The following is a 14,824-nucleotide window of genomic DNA, read 5'->3' on the forward strand; positions in this document are numbered from 1 at the left end:
TACTAGGCATCTCATCTCTCCTACATGTGATACTATTAACCACTCTGTCACACAAGCTCACTATACTTCATGAGACCGTGTTTTATTCAGTTCTCCTGCTAAAAACTTATTTCTTCTCTATCTCTTTCCATAATTCTTTTTCACGTACCCATCTATTCAGTGTTTAATCTTCTAGTCCACCTCCTTTACTTTTACCCTTTCTTTCCAAAGGCTCATCCATTAGTTGCTTTAAGTTAGTTAGTTAGTTTGTGTATGTATGTATGTAAGTATATATGTATGTAATCGTTACATAATCATTACACCCAACTGTGGGGCTCAAACTCATGACCCCAAGAGATCAAGTCATACACTCTCCCAACTGAGCCAGCCAGGTGCCCCTATTGTTTCAAATATCACCTATTTAAGGGCACCCTGGTGGCTCAGTCACTTAAGTGTCTGCCTTTGGCTCGGGTCACGATTCTGCGGTCCAGGGACCAAGTGCCAAGGAGCCTGCTTCTCCCTCCCTCTGGCCCCCTGCACCCCTGCTTATGCTCTCTCTCATAAATAAATAAAATCTTTTTAAAAAATAAATACCACCTATTTTAATGATGATGATGGCAGAATAATAATAGCAGCTAGCCTTTATTGAATGGCACTATATCAAAAGTAAAATTAAATATAATTGTTATGTATTAGACACCCCTCCAGTCATGAGATCTCTGCCCACCAGAAACATAATCAAATTACCTTCTAAAGGGGTCTACCTGGATATCACATATTCATCTCACACATGAGTAACACTGAACTCAATCTCTCCACTTTCTCTAACATGTCTTCCTCTCATACTCCCTAACTCAATTGTAAATAGCACCATCTACTCAGTCACCAAAACCTAAAGATGGAATATCATCCCTGACTCCTCTGCACTCTTCGTTAATCAGTCATTAACCTTACCTTTGTAACACTAAAATATTACTGCACTTTCTCCAAACCATCATTTCCTGAGTACAATGATCAGGTCACCATCCATCAACAACTCTACCACTACAGCCTTCTCTAATTTATCTCCTCAAATGCACTGATCTGCTGCAGACATGTGCTATCTGTAAATCTAAATGTAAATCCAACCAGTCATTCCCCTGCTTCAACTCCCTCAAGTGCTCTCCCTTGCCCATAAAAAAGACACAAGGGACATTCCAAGCTCCTTAATAGCCAATAACACTAGCTAACATTTGACAAATACCTAAATTACCTCAATTCAAATCCTTACATTATAACAGTCCTATTCTAATATTCCCCCCCCTTTTTTTTTTTTCACAAGAAAAGTGATTTTCCATAGATTAAGAAACACAATCAAGGTCACACAACTGCAAGTGGCTCCAAAGCACACCCTTAATCTCTAGTCTAGAACGCCACATTAATGAGGTGATTTCATTCTACATCTGTCTTTTCAGTCAGACTTACCAGCTGCTTAAAGGCAAGAAACTTACCTAACTCTGCACTCCTAGTACTTGGCAAAATGTTGATGACAAGGCAAGTGCTCCAAAACACTTTTACTAAACGACATGAACTATTAAAAATGAATCCACAGGGGCGCCTGGGTGGCTCAGTGGGTTAAGCCTCTGTCTTCAGCTCAGGTCATGATCTTAGGGTCCTGGGATCGAGCCCCACGTCGGGTTCTCTGCCCAGCCTCCCCCCCCTTCTCTGCCTGCCTCTCTGCCTACTTGTGATCTCTGTCTGTCAAATAAATAAATAAAATCTTTAAAAAAATAAGTAAGTAAAATTTATGTACAAAAGAAAAGAGCCAAGAATTACCAAGAAAATTCTTGAATAAGAACAAAATATAGGGACTTGCCCTACCAGACATCAAGATTTATTTTAAAGCTTTAGTAACAAAATAAAGATAGAGCTGTGTTAGTTCAACAACAAACAGAAAGCAGAAAAAGAATTGGGATAAATAAAATAGATAAATAAAAATTGGCATTGCAGAGGCACCTGGGTGGCTCAGTCCTTAAGCATCTGCCTTCGGCTTAGGGTCCTGATAACTGGGCTCCCTGCTCAGTCTCCCACTCCCCCTGCTGTGTTCCCTTTCTTGCTGTCTCTCTCTGGCAAATAAATAAATAAGAATCTTTTTTAAAAAACAGCATTGCAGATCAGTGGGTACAGCTTGGACTATCCACAATACAGTGAAATAACAGCTGATTTCCCTTAAGAAAAAAAAAAATTTAACCAGATCCCTACTTCACATCATGAACAAAGAATCAATTCAAGTCAATTAAAGACCTGAGTACACAAATCATACTTAAAATTTCTACAAGAAAATACTGTGAAATACCTTTATAAAGAATTAACTACAAAAGTGTCAGAGCATTTCATACTTAGTTTTAAAACAAAACAATTACACCTTTTAACCACACATGTAGAGTGTCACTTGACACTCCAAATACTGTTTTACTTCAAACCTGATATACATTCATTTATTGAAATAATTCCTCTTGATTTAAACAAATAATCCAGTTGTAAATTTTTGGTATTGAATAATCAGCACTGAAATTTACAACCAACTATTACAACCCTGAGTATTTTTGGAGTGAATATTAAGTAATATCTTTCATTCATGCTTACATTAATCAAGACCTACCTAAGGTTTGTACAATTGTATTACTAAAGATTTAGATTGTTAAGAAAAACATATTTCCTCAACAACTCTAACCTCCCTTCTTAAAACTATTTTCATTTCTAATGATGGTTTTTACTTCTCAATTACCATGTCACTAATTCTCTTCATACTTCTTAGTTCTGTGGTATTTACCTAGTGTCAAGAAAAATAAAAACAAATCTGTCATATATTCCTTTGCTTCTCTTTGTATATACTTCTTCCTTTACTCTCCATAACTAGGTCAACACTTACCTGGAAATATTTATATACTCCACAATTTATCCTCCTCTCACACCCAATGTGTCTCTTCAATATGCAAGAAAAGATTATTTTCAATAGCCTACTTCCTGTCTCAATTTTTCCTACTTATTTTCAGTTATTATATTTTGGCAAATTGGACACATCAAAATTAACTAACTTAATTCTGCTTTTCTTTCAATTAGATAAAGGTCTTACATTTTTTTTTTTATTCCGGGGGAAAAAACTGGTTTTATTATCTTTAAATAAACAATAGGATATTCTAGAAGAAGTTCAATTTTTAAATACAAACAATTACCTAATTGTTATTTCTGAATGATGGCAATGCTTGTTCTAGACCGGAAGCAGGTCAATTGTAGGCAACATGACAACTCTCACATAAAAAGTACACTGTTTTGGAAAACTTAGTCAAGAAAAGAATTGTTGAGTGTTTCAATCTCTCACAAAGGACTTATTAATCTACTCTAATGCACTAATTAAAACTAAATATTAGAGTACCTGGGTGGCTTGGTCAGTTAAGCATCTGCCTTCAGCTCAGGTCATGATCCCAGGGTCCTGGGATCAAGTCCCACATTGGGCTCCCTGCTAAGTGGGGAGTGTGCTTCTCCCTCTACCCCTCACACCTGCTTGTGTTCTCTCTCTCAGCTCTCTATCACATGCTCTCTCCCTCATGCTCTCCCTCTCTTTTTTTTTTTTTTTTAAGATTCTATTTATTTATTTGACAAAGAGAGACACAGCAAGAGAGGGAACACAAGCAGGGGGAGTGGGAGAGGGAGAAGCAGGCTTCCTGCTGAGCAGGGAGCCCGATACGGGGCTTGATCCCAGGATGCTGGCTGGGATCATGACCCAAGCCGAAGGCACAGGCCCAACCCACTGAGCCACCAAGGCACCCCATGCTCTCTCTCTTTAAAAAGAAACTAAATATTAACAACTTTTAGAGATAATTACACACATTTTTCGTACCCATACATTACTGAAGGAAAACATAATTTCATTGAGTTTATAAACCTTTACATACCTACCATAATTTACACCAAAAAAATCTGGATATGTAATTGAATTTTTCAGTTCCAAATTAATACCTCCATAGCAAGGTAGCAGAAAATAATGAACATGGATTTTACAATTAAAACAAACCTGTATGTCAAATCTCTGCACAATGATTTATGTGTCTTTTTGGACATGAACAAATTTCTTAAGATCTAAATTATTCCTTCTGACATATCTAACTTATAAAGTTGTCAAGAGGACTAAACTGATACCATATATACATCTACTACATGCTGAATACGTGTTATTTTTATCAGACAATAATTCTTAAATTTTATTATATTCTTTTTTTTTAAGATTTTTTTATTTATTTGACAGACAGAGATCACAAGTAGGCAGAGGAAGACAGAGAGAGAGAAGGAAGCAGACTCCCTGCTGAGCAGAGAGCCCGATGTGGGGCTCGATCCCAGAATGCCGGGATCATGACCTAAGCCAAAGGCAGAGGCTTTAACCCACTGAGCCACCCAGGTGCCCTATATTCTTATTTTTCTCTATGCTCTTGAATGTTTTTCATTGGATCATCCACGACCCTTCTTTCAATTCAACTTTGTGCTGCTCGGTCCAATATGCAAGGATCATTAGCATCTGATGGATGTGATTCTTTAAAAAACTGCTCTGAAAGCTGGACAAACACATTATACGAAAAATATATCTAAAGGCAAAAAAAAAGTATCAACTCCCTCATTAATTTTAAACACTAAACACTTAAAATCCTACTTTTTGCTTTTTAAAGATTTGAGAGAGAAAGAAAGAGCACATGCAGCGGGCAGAGCAAAAGGAGGGAGAGGAATAATCTCAAGCAGACTCTGCTGAACACGGAGTACAAGATGGGGCTCAATCTCATGACCCTGAGATCATGACCTGAGCCAAAATCAAGAGCTAGCCACTTAACCAATGGAGCTACCCAGGCACCACTAAAATCCCACTTTAAAAAGGACTTCTCATAAAAATTTTTTTTCAGGCAGATGTTATTTCCCAAGTACCTAACATGTACCCAGCACAATGCTATCACGTACCAAAAATACAGTGTAGTTCCTTTACACCAAGAGTTTACTGTACATATAACAAATTTACTAAAATATTTTCCCTAATTGTATCTCTCCCCAACAATGTTTCTAAAACCAGTATGCAAGGCTTATACTATGGATATGTAATTATAAATCTAGTATGGGGGCTCCTGGGTGGCACAGTCAGTTAAAGGGCTCTTGATTTTGGCTCAGGTTGAGATCTCAGGGTGGAGGCTCCAGGCCTCTGTCGGGCTCAGCGCTCAGCACCGAGTCTGCCTGGGACTCTCTCTCCCTCTTCCTCTGCCCCTCCCCGCTGCTTACACCCCCCCTCAAAAATAAATTAAAAAGAAAAACAAAATCAAAAACGTAGTACCAAAAACAAAAACAAAACAAACTGAGCTTCCTTTCAATAACAAATTAGGAAGCAGAAGAGTAAAAATAAATGAAAACCAAGAAATCAAAAGGAAATTATAAATTAAAGAGAAAAAATCTCTTTTATTCTAAACACTGCTTGTTTGAGAAATTATAAAATCACATAAATTATATACATTATTAAATACTTAGGGAATAAAGTCAACAATCAAAAAAAAAAAGATCTGAACCTAAGAAAAGTAAGATATTCATCTATTTATCTACTGATTGCTTTATGAGGTAGAAAACAGGCCTACTCATTAAAAAATTCCCAAAACCTGGCATGTAGTTATCATTAACTCATACAATATGTTTTAATTATCAATAATTTAATAATCTAGTTAAGAAATAAAGGTAGTTAGTGTGGCAGGGTGGAAAAGGAAATGAATAAGGGTCAAGAGATACAGATTTTGTCTTAGGCTTACACTGCTAACTATAATAACCATGGGCAAAACAGGGAACTTCTCTGAGCCTGTTTCTCAGTTATAAAATGAATAAAGAGAATTAAGTTATCTCCAAATTCCAATCCATCTCAAAAATTCTATGATTCTGTAGTTACATATTTTCTGCTATTGTACATATAATAATTTTGAAATATTACATACACACACAAACACATAACCCCTTGGACTTCCACTTAAATACGGAGAAAGACTATCTATTCTTCCTTCCATGACTCTGTTAAAATAATAATAAAGTTACCAAAAAAAAGGTAAAGATCTACAAGGTCTAAAAGAATAGCAATGTAAGCATTAATGGCCAAGAGGTTTCTACGAATCTTCAGAAAAAGAAGAGCAAGGGGGGCCTGGCTGGCTCACTGTGTAGAGTACACGGCTCCTGATCTTGGGGTTTTGAATTCAACCCCTACACTGGGTATAGAGATTACTCAAAAAAATAAAATCTTTAAAAAAACAAAGAGAAAAATGAAAGCAAATGAGGAACTTAGCTGAGCTGAAAAAAATCAAAATCTCAGTTGCAACAGATAGAGGCTATAGGGGCACCTGTGTGGGTCAGTTGCTAAGTGTCTGCCGTCGGCTCTGGTTGTGATCCCAGAGTTCTGGGATCAAGCCCCTGAGTCAGGCTCCCCGATCCGCAGGGAGTCTGTCTCTCCCTCTTCCCCTGCTTCTGTTCCCTCTCTCACTGTCTCTCTCTCTATCAGATAAATAAGTAAAATCTTTTAAAAAAAAGATAGAGGCTATATATATATATATATATATATATATATATATATATATATATATATATATATATGAAAGGCAAGCCCTGTCTATTAGGAGAAGCCCCAAGTCTCAGAGGAAATGAGTAAGACATGGAGCTAAAACTACAGAAGCAGACTACCATCTCGCCAAAACAACTTACAATTCCTAAAATAAATTAGAGATTTATTCTCTGAAGAAACCAAACAGAAGCATCTCTTGACTGAGAGACAACAGGCAAAACAGGAAAGATAGGGAGCGACAGATCAAACCACCTATTTAATTACGGTACCATTAGCCCTTTTAACTTGTCCAACTCTAAGAATAAAGCAGCCAGGCTTGGAAGACTTTTCTGTGAAGAAACTGAACAGACTCAAGAATGCTTTCTAGATAGTAATATTAGGGGTCACCCCCTAAAAAATAGGTTTTTAGTATAAATCAAATGTAATCAAGCCACAATAAAGTCCCATTAGTCAACAAGCCCAATCTATGTATACCAGTCTTACAATGAGGTTTTGAATGTGGGGTATGAGCTGTGTGTGAGTGTGTATATTTGAAAAAAATTTTTCTTTTTACTTTATTTATTAGTGTTCTTTGGCTACATAACAAATTCACCCAAAACTTGGCAAATTAGGGACTCCTGCGTGGCTCAGTTGGTTAAGCATCCAACTCTCGATCCTGACTCAGGTCATGATGTCAGGGTTGTGGGATCAAACCCCATTCTGGGCTCTGCACAGAGTCTGCTTGAGATTATCTCTCTCAGTCCTGCCCTCCCCCCTCCATCCCACTCAAGCACGTTCTCTCTCAAATAAAAGAATAAATAAAATCTTTTTTAAAAAAAATTTTAAAAGGGGGTTCCTGAGTGGCTCCTTAAGTCTCAGTAGGTTAAGTGTCTGCCTTCAGCTCAGGTCGTGATCTCAGGGTCCTGGGATCGAGCCCTGCATCAGGTTCCCTTCTCAATGGGAAGTCTGCTTCTCTCTCTCCGTCTGCCTGTTGTCCCTGCTTATGGTCTCTCTCTCAAATAAATAAATAAAACTTTTTAAAAATGCTTTTAAAAAAACCCAAAACTTGGCAGATTAAAACAACATTCATCATCCCACACAATTTTTAAGGATCAGGAATCCGGGAGTGGCTTAGCTAACTGATTCTGGCTCAAGATCTCTCATGAGGATATAATCAAGCTGTCAGCCAGAGCTGCAGTCATCTCCAGGCTTAAAAGAGGATGGAGAATCTACTTCTAAGCTCCAGTACATAGTTGCTGGCAGGTCTCCATTCTCTACTGGCTGTAGAGAGGAAGCCTCTTATCTCCAGCCACGTGGGTCTCTCCATAGGATGCCTGATTGTCAAGACAGGGCAGCTAGCTTCCCCCAGAATAAGCAATCCAAAAGATAGAAAGAGAAAAGTGTGCATACAAACAAGTCAGAGAACACCCAAGATGGAAACCATGGTCTTTTACAACCTAATCTATCAAGTAGCGTATCCTCACACCTCTGCTGTATGCCATTCCTTATATGGCTCAGCCCTGGTACAGTGTGAGAGGAGACTGCTCAAGGGAATACCAGGAGGAGGGGATAACTGGGAGCCATCCTGAAGGCTGGCTAACACAGTGTGTCTCTGCCTGCCCCTCCCCCACCAAGGATTCCTGCTTCTTGTTTCTAATATCCATTATACCAGGTTTGGTCTGTATGACCAATAGCAAAAGTGATTATCACATCATTTCTAAGATTAGGTTATAAAAGAGACTAGCTTCTAACTAGGGAAAATGATTCTCTCTCTCAAATCCTGTGTTGGCCCATGAAATGAGGAACTGAGGCCCTCAGTTCAAAAGCTCTTAAGAAACTGAGGCCAGCCAATAATGAGGCAGCTGGGAAGCAAATGCTCCAGCCACTGTGAAGCCCTGAAATGACTGCCACCCTGGCCAAGAGACTGACTACAACTTGATCAGAGACCTTAAGGAAGAACCACCCAGCTGCCCCACACTCTCAAATTCCAGACCCTCGGAAACTGTGAGAGATACTAAATGTGTGTTACTTTAAGAAGCCAACTTTGGGGGTAACATATTACACAGCAATAAATAACTTTATTAAATTTGTTTTTTTAAGATTTATTTATCTGAGAGAGAGAGAGTACAAGCAGGGGGAAGAGTAGGACAAGCAGACTCAGCCCTGGGATGGGAGCCTACCAATCCCAGGACCCCGAGATCATGACCTGAGCTGAAGCTGGACACTTAGCCAACTGAGCCACCGAGGCACCCCAAATGCTTTTTTAAAAAATTATAAAAAACAATTCAGGAGGCACCTGGGTGGCTCAGTAGGTTAAGCCTCTGCCTTCAGCTCAGGTCATGATCTCAGGGTCCTGGGATCGAGCCCCACATCAGGCTCTCTTCTCAGTGGGGAGCCTGCTTCCCCCTCTCTCTCTCTCTGCCTGACTCTCTGCCTACTTGTGATAGCTGTCAAATAAATAAATAAAAATCTTAAAAAAAAATAAAAATAAAAAACAATTCAGAATTGTTATAAAAATCTTGAACTGTACAGAATGTTGAAATATAAGTACCTACCCTACCCAATCTACCCTCCCACAATTGTTATTATTTACAACATATCCTTCCATATTTTTTCTTATTCCTATACAAATAAATGGAATGAACTTTTTAATGTCTTACCCTTAAATATGAACAGATGGCCAAAGATCACCTAATACTGGAGCAAAGTCTCCATTGTGAAGGGAAAAGACTACAATAAACAATCAGAAAAGAGGAATCCACAAAAAACTGAGTTAAAGCTGAAAACAGAAGATAAACCTTTAAAAAACAAATAAAACCATCTCTAAATAATATGCTTTGGCAGGAAAAAAGCTACATCCATAATACAAGAATAAAATGTTACATAATAATAATTTACTAACAGCAAGAAAACGAAATAAAACAACAATGCAAAAAGCTTCCACAGAGAAAAAGACTGGTGATCGACAAAGGAAGGAGATGCATTTGATGCTCTGGCAGACAATGGTACATGCCTTCAAAATTCACAAGGAAAACCCTATCTAACCAATCAACAAGGTGTAAAGGAAAAAAATTTTTAAAGATCATCACACATATGCAAGGATTTAAAAAAATGTACTACATGTATACTCATGAAGTCTTTTTTTTTTCCTTTTACCTGTTCTTTTTTTTTTTAATTAACATATAATGTATTATTTGCTTCAGGGGTACAGGTCTGTGAATTATCAGTCTTATACAATTCACAGCACTCACCATAGCACATACCCTCCTCAATGTCCATAACCTAACCACCCAATCTCTCTCCCCTCCCCCAGCAACCCTCAGTTTGTTTCCTGATATTAAGAGTCTCTTTTGCTTCGTCTCCCTCCCTGGTTATGCACTCTTTCTCCTAGGAAGCTACCGAGGCTAGGCTACACATACACACACACAGGAAATCAATTAAGACGATGTGAGGTTGGGGCGCCTGGGTGGCTCAGTGGGTTAAGCCACTGCCTTTGGCTCAGGTCATGATCTCAGGGTCCTGGGATTGAGCCCCGCATCAGGCTCTCTGCTCAAGCAGGGAGCCTGCTTCCCCCCTCTCTCTCTGCCTGCCTCTCTGTCTACTTGTAATCTCTTGTCTGTCAAATAAATAAATAAAATCTTTAAAAAAAAAAAAAAGACGATGTGAGGTTTAGAAAACAAGAGATCCAAAACAAGCAGACTCAGCGAAGTTCAAGGAAAACTCCTATTTAAAAAAAAAAAAAAAAAAAAAACAGTCAACACCACAACCAGTTCACTTTGGGTCACAAAGATGGAGAACTCTAAAAGGGAGGTTCACCAGAGAAAAGAGGTTGACAGACTTACTGATTTTGAGGAATGAGGAGTCGGAGGAGGAGGGGGGAGGTTAACAGGCATGTGGCAGATTTAAGAGAGTGGTTTGAAAATTTCAGTAAGCATACAAAAAGTGGTACAAATAAATACAAGATACAATAAGTAACGGGAAGAAAAACAAAAGTTTTGTAAGTAATCACAGTCCACAACTTTGTTCAAATGATTACGGACTTGTTTTAACATAATTTAATAACATGGCTAAGATAAAGAGGAAATGGTGGTAGGTAAAAGAAAGCTAAAGCTTTCATAAGCCATCACAACAGGCAAATTAATACACAATATCTAAGACTGACAAATCCAAGGGGGTTCTAGCTGGCTAAGATGGTAGGTAGAACATGCAACCCTTATCTCAGGGTCACCTTGGGGGTAGAGCTTTTAAAAAATAAAATTTTTTTTAAATTTTTAATAAATAAATAAATATGATAAACTCAAGAAATACCTAGTAATATAGACCCCAAACAGTCCCTAAGCTTAGACTGCTAGACAGATGGCTTGCATGAGAAATTAACCTTTAATTCATGTAGTGTTACAGTAAACATTCAGGAATGTATACCAGTTTTTACCAATTACTAGAACCTGGTCAGCAAGGAGGTAAGTAATCAGAGACTCTTCAACAATTATAAACATCAAGAGCTTATAAAAATCCTGGTAAAAATGGCAAAAGCAAAATTCTTGGACAACCAGAGGAAATCCTCTCCAGTATCATCAGGAACATTAGGTTATCTCTTCCCACACAGGAAGCTGAAGATCAAGTGTGCCCCTCCAGCAGAATGCTGAGTTCTGGAAACCATGCTAATGGAATCATGATCTTGTAACCTTTCCCTACATTAAAGGGACGTTTATCATTTGCCTCTCCAATCAACCATCCTTATCAAAATCACATACACCAATATTACTGTATTATTTAGAAACAACCAGATACCAGGAAAAAACAGCTAACAGAATTAAAAATGGTTTCTTTTGGGAAAATGGCACTTATGGGGGATAGGGAAAAAGCAAGGAGAGAGATAGAAGACGGAACAAAGGACTAACACTACTCCTTAAAAACCTTCAGTACCAGCTCACTTTTTAACTAGTTCTAGTTGTACATTGATAAGTTTTTTTTTTTTAATTGAAAAGGCCAGGAAGCTTTCTTAAAAATCAGAATCAGAAAACATATTTTATCCATAAAATGTTTATGGTTAACTGATTTTCATAGTGTGAAATACTAATAAATATACATTTATTTCATTTGTTTCGTACCTATTCCTGGAAAGTCTATTTACACAGTTCCAATATAAAAAATACTTAACTAAACATGGTCTGAAATGTAAATTAAACATAGTCTACTGAAATAATAAGCAACACTTTCAAAATATATTTTGGAAAAAAATGACCAGGGAGGTAAGAATAGGAAGTCTTTACATTTGCGATTAGGGTCCAAAAACTTGCTTTTTATCTCTAAGCACTAACTCAAAAATAAAGGTCAAAAATAAAAACCCTCCCAAAATAAAAATATTAAGCTTCAACTGGCCATTCAGGATCCGCTGCTAATGAAACAAAGAAGCTACTTGAGCTCCCTGTAGTATCAGCACACAGCTGCCAGATCACAATCTGTTCACATTTGCTTGAACTTTTAAAAAAACATATCCAGGGCCCCCTGGCTGGCTAAGTTAGTGGAGGATGCAATTCTTGATCTCAGAGTTGTGAGTTCAAGTCCCATGCTGGGTGTAGAGATAACTTTAAAAAAATAAAAAATCTAAAAACAATAAGTAAATAAAAATAAAAACAAATATCCAAAATATAGTAGAGTAAGAAAAAAGCAAATTACCTAAGACTATACATAGTATTATTCCATAAACACAAAAACATACCTCTAGGTTACATATGCCTAAGAGATGTCTGGAGGTATGTTTATCAAAATAGTACCACTGGTTACCACATATCATAAAATTTCATATTTCTTACTGGTTTTTTTTCTTTTTATATGCCATTTTATTTCTTTAAATAGCAACCATTAATAAGTTGATTTCCTGAACAAAATATCCCACACTAAGCAAATGAAGGAGCTCTAACTTCAAGCTCATGAATTCGTGTTCAATTGATTTTATTTTTATATTATTGTTTTGTTTATAAAGCTTTGAGACATAACTGACATATAATACACCGTACGTATTTTAAGTGTACAATTTGATAAATTTTGATACATATTTATACTCATGAAATTATCACATAATAAAGATAATGAACATACCCCTAAAAGCTACCTCCTGTCCCCTTATAATCTCTGCTTCCTATGTTCTACCGCACCCTGTCCCATGCATATGAAACATATGCATATGATCTTTCTCTATCACTACATATCACTACATATTAAAATGCATTTTCTATAATCTCATACAAATGGAATTATACAGTATGTATTCTTTTTTGTCTAGCTTCTTTCAATGAACACAACTATTCTGAGTTTCACCCAGTCAATATTCCATTCCTTTTTCATTTCTGACTAGTATTCCACCATTTGGTTGAAGGATCAGCTTAATGATTCACCTTCTGATATTTAGGTAATATCCAGATTGTAGTTGTTAAAAATAAAGTTACCATGAACATTAGTGAGTAAGTTTCTGTATGGACATATGCTGTCACTTCTGTTGGATAAATACCTAAGAACAGAATGACTAGATCAAATAGTTGATGTACATTTAACTTTTTAAGACTATCAAACTCAGTGCAGCATTTTACATTCCTATGAGGAGAAAGTTCCAGTTCCTCTACATCCTGGTCAACACTTGGTATGGTCAATTTTAAAATTTAGTCATTCTAACAAATGTGTGCTAGTATTTCATCACAGCTTTAATTTGCATTTCCCTATAGCAAAAGAGATTGAGTATCCTTTCACGTGCTTACTTGTCATCTATATATCCTTGGTGAATATCTCTTGTACATTTTTTAATTTGGTTGTTTCTTTTCTGATTGAGTTTTGAGAGTTCTTTGTATGTTCTGATCCATGGTCCTTTGTGAGACATATGCTTTGCAACGATCTTCTCCCAGTCTGTGGTTTGTCCTTTCATTCTTTTAACAGTGCTTTTCCAATAGCAGAAATTTTTCATTTTGATGAAGTCCGAACCATCAATTTTTTTCTTTTATAGAACATGCTCCTGGTGTCATATATAAGAAATCATGGCTTAAAACATAATTAGAAAGGTTTTCTCCTGTGTTATCATCCAGAAGTTTTATGGTTTTAAGTTCGACGTTTGGTTTTACCAGTTAATTTTATACATGGTGCAAAATATGGATCCAAGTTGGGTTTTTTTTGCATGTGGATATTCAATTGTTCCAGCACCAGGTCTTCAAGAGACAATCCTTTCTCTATTGAATTGCCTGGCACCTTTGTCAAAAATCACTTGTGGAGCATAACAAATAACATGGAGGACATGGGGAGATGGAGAGGAGAAGGGAGTTGAGGGAAATTGGAAGGGGAGGTGAACCATGAGAGACTATGGACTCTGAAAAACAACCTGAGGGTTTTGAAGGGGCAGGGGGGTGGAAGGTTGGGGGAACCAGGTGGTGGGTATTAGGGAGGGCACGTATTGCATGGAGCACTGGGTGTGGTGCAAAAACAATGAATACTGTTACGCTGAAAATAAAAAAAAAATTTTTTTTTAAAAAGAAAAATTAAAAAAAAATTACTTGTCCCTTTGCATGTGGGTCTTTTTCCAGATTTTCAATTCTATGTCTATAATATCTTTATGGTGGTATCACCATTTTGATTACTGTAAATTTGATTGTAAAATTTTGCTGTAAAATTGATTACTGAAAAGTATTATCTTTACAATAGCTCTTAAATTTAGTATTAGCTTTTTTATAGATTTCATTAAATACTCCACATGTCTTTTATTTCTTTTTGCCAGATTAGCCCAATTAGGATCTTTAGGACCACTGTATACACTTTGAAGTGGTAAGAATCAACATCCTTGAATTGCTCCTAATCTTAGGGGAAATCATTCAGCCTTTCACCATTAAGTGCTATGTTATTTACTAATAGGCTTTTCCCTAACCTAACTACTTCAAAATTTAATACAATGCTACAATAATCAAGACAATGTGGTACTGCCTAAAGGACAGACACACAGATCAATGGAATAGAATTGGGGATCCAGAAATTAATCCATAAGTCTATGTGCAATTGATTCTCATCAAGAGCACCAAGAGCATTCTAAGGGGAAAAGAAGAGTCTCTTCCAGAAATGATGCTGGGACAACCAGATTTCCACATGCAAAAGAATCAACTGAATCTTTAACAGGCATCTTATACAAAAATAAACTCAAGGGGCCCCTGGGTGGCCCATAGGGTTAAAGCCTCTGCCTTTGGCTCAGGTCATGATCCCAGGGTCTTGGGATCGAGCCCCACATCA

At 37.2% G+C, this 14,824-nt stretch overlaps 1 protein-coding gene across 4 annotated transcripts in view; it reads right to left on the reverse strand.

Annotated features, from left to right (window-relative positions):
- Positions 1-14,824, reverse strand: part of ADK (adenosine kinase) — a 523,602-nt gene that overhangs the window by 467,370 nt on the left and 41,408 nt on the right. The gene's annotated exons all lie outside the window — the stretch shown is intronic.

Source organism: Martes martes, assembly GCF_963455335.1.
Source record: "Martes martes genome assembly, chromosome: 14".
Classification (NCBI taxonomy): Eukaryota; Metazoa; Chordata; class Mammalia; order Carnivora; family Mustelidae; genus Martes; species Martes martes.